The sequence below is a fragment of the Clarias gariepinus genome, chromosome 12, assembly GCF_024256425.1.
Source record: "Clarias gariepinus isolate MV-2021 ecotype Netherlands chromosome 12, CGAR_prim_01v2, whole genome shotgun sequence".
NCBI classification, from domain to species: domain Eukaryota; kingdom Metazoa; phylum Chordata; class Actinopteri; order Siluriformes; family Clariidae; genus Clarias; species Clarias gariepinus.
The window spans coordinates 20,030,952-20,033,887 of NC_071111.1; the positions used below are offsets into that span (position 1 = coordinate 20,030,952).

The 2,936-nt window shown below is 39.0% G+C and overlaps 1 long non-coding RNA gene across 1 annotated transcript; it reads left to right on the top strand.

The window, feature by feature from the left end:
- The first annotated feature begins 1,290 nt into the window (after positions 1 to 1,290).
- LOC128534165 (uncharacterized) lies at positions 1,291 to 2,936 on the top strand. The gene is made up of 3 exons (XR_008361452.1): positions 1,291 to 1,479; positions 2,677 to 2,771; positions 2,874 to 2,936. It is a non-coding gene; the product is annotated as an uncharacterized LOC128534165 (long non-coding RNA).

Below are 2,936 nucleotides of genomic sequence, written 5' to 3' on the forward strand. Positions count from 1 at the left end.
ATTTTAAGTTCTCTTATACAGTAACACCATTTTAGTTCAGTTATGTTTTGTTTAATTTGTGAAGGGATATGTAAAGTAGAGATCGACCGATATGGGTTTTTTTTATAACCGATGCCGATGTTTAGAGGTCAGGGTCAGCCGATGGCCGATATGTGCTGCTGATTTTTTTGGCCGATTTTTAGGGCCGATATCTTGAAGTTTTCCCTTTCATTTGCATGCTAAAAGGTCACACTAATAACGAGTGGATGCACAACATTTCTAAACTTAACATAATTTATTGAACACTGACTTATAAATAAAACAGGTAATATAAAAAAACTGTGAATCATTTACATAAATGTTTTAGAGCATTTATCTAGCAGAATTTTTCAAGTTTGTTGGAACATGAATAAACTTAAATATACATTTAAATAAAATAAATACAACATAAATAAAATAAATAAAAATCAATTAAACTGAAAAATATAAAAATAAAAACTAATATATACAAAACATAATGAAAAAAATTATAATGACGTGCTGAAACACTAGCAACCAGCAACATTTGTGTTCGGTATAAATGACACAGAACATCTGAAGTGCATTCTAACTTTCTGCTCTTTGGAATTTTTCTGCATTTTTATATAAAAGTCCTCAAGTAACCAACTGTGAATAAAGGTTTTCATGCACTTGACTTAGCAGCATTAAAAATCTATTTTAGTTCAAATAACATAGCAGCAAACCCCTCATTTTTGAGTGAAGGAAATGATGTAAACATTACAGAATATAAAAAAGAATGTGCTTCAATTTTAACTCAATTGCAGTCCCTGAGTCTTCCTCACTCTACCCATCTTCACTGAAAGTTCTCCAAATTGGCTATTGCTAAACGCTGTAAAAACACGCGTCTCCACACCATATGACCAATGGATGAGAACCCCCGAACCGCAAATTGAAAGGATTTTTGTGTTGGTGTTTTTGTCGCGAATCTAACAGTTAACAGGCAGCGTTCCAGTCTATCTGTACAGCATGTGGACATGTTAAAAACTAGGTACACTGAGGTATAGGCTGGTCCGCTATATATGTTTGACTATGGGACTTTGAAATATCAGAATTTAAGCCTTACATTTATCTCTCAGGACTGTTGAATCTTTTCTTGAAGTTTTGGCTTGGGGTCCTTCACACGCGGCAGCAGCACATTCCACCGCATCAATAACATGGGACTGCCCGCGGATGTGCCTGACTTTAAATCGGCGCTACTAAACAAGGATATCGGCCGATGCCAATATATTAAAAAATGACAAATATCGGTGCGATATATCGGTCGACCTCTAATGTAAAGTAGCCGAAGTGCATAAGGACTGGTACACTCAGTATGTAAACGGTGACCCAGATACCACCAGAAAAGAAGAAGAGCAGGAGAGGAAGAAAAAGCAGTATTTGAAAGAAAAAAAGCTGATCGAAGAACAAGTGCGACGAGGCAGGGAGGGAAAAGAGCCCGAGGTGTGTACTGTATATATGAAAGAGAGATGCTTTTAGATGTTCTACTTGATGTTCTTTGATTTAACTTTATATCGGCTGTTGTATGTGCAGGAGAGGTCAGTCTCTCTGTGTTGGTCTTCAGGGAGCGGAATCGCTTTCCAGACCACAACAGAGTGAACAGTCCATTGTTGGGATGGCCGAGGTCCTTCACCATCTTCTTGGCCTTGGTCCAGCACCACTTGCTTCAGATCGAGTGCAGGTCAGGGAGCTCGGTGCAGATGATGCGCTCAGCTGATCGCACCACCCTCTTGTTTTTCTCTGTTGTCGGAAACGCTACAGGTGCGTGAAAGTTTGACGAATCCAGATTCTTGATATTGTGGCGTAGGCTGACGACCATCATGCCTTGCCGGGGGGTTGTTCTATGTGTTCACCCTGTTGGGGAAGTTTAGTTAGGTTGGTGGCTCCGGTCACGTTTGAGTGGTAAGGGGGTGTGATCTTCTGTTAAATGTATCCCGGTCCATGTTTAAGGTTGAATTGTGTGGTTTTTAAAAATGTATGCCTTCCCAATACTGTATTGTGCCGGTGAAGTAAATTTCTCTCAGCCATTGCATTGGGTAACAATCAAGCTCACTCGTTCTCCAAGATGCTTTCGGGGGCAAAAACGCTACAACATGTGCTGTGTGCTGTTGTTCGCACATGTTAAAATAAATACTGAAAAACATGTTTATTTAAACAGAACCTCCTCAGTTCTATTTTCGTTCAATTCTAATCTGATCAGTTAACGATTAATGTTCGGATAACGAACGGAGCTTGGCGGTTGGAAAAATTAATTTAAACAATAAGTAAACACTGAACCGTAGTTTTTTGATTTTCATTTATATTATTTCAACTTCTCCGTACTGTTACACCCATTTAGTGGAGCTATGTTTTGTATTATTTGTCAAGGAGAATGCAAAGTCGAAATGCATACCGACTGGTACACTCGTGACCCAGGTACCATCAAAATTGAAGCTGAACAAGAGAGGGCAAAAAAGCGAAGCCAAGAGAGGAAAAAAAAAGGAGGATTTGAAAGAAAAAAAGCTGATTGAAGAACAAGTGCGACGAGGCAGGGAGGGAAAAGAGCCCGAGGTGTGTACTGTATATATGAAAGAGAGATGCTTTTAGATGTTCTACTTGATGTTCTTTGATTTAACTTTACATCGGCTGTTGTATGTGCAGGAAAGGGTATTCAAGGAATTCAAACGCAAGAATGATGAGAAGATTTCCTTCACCTGGGCTGCCAGATCTTCCTCTGCAGGCCCAGCCAAAGCAAGGTTGCGTTCTGTCACAGTAACATCACCCTACTTTATACGTTTATTCAAAAATATGTTTTAAGATGTTTTATATGTTTACATTGTTTTTTTTCTGTTCCACAGAACATCGTGGGCTTCCACTGCATCTGTCAGAAAAGAAACTTGTGTCCAGGAGAAAAAGAAAAA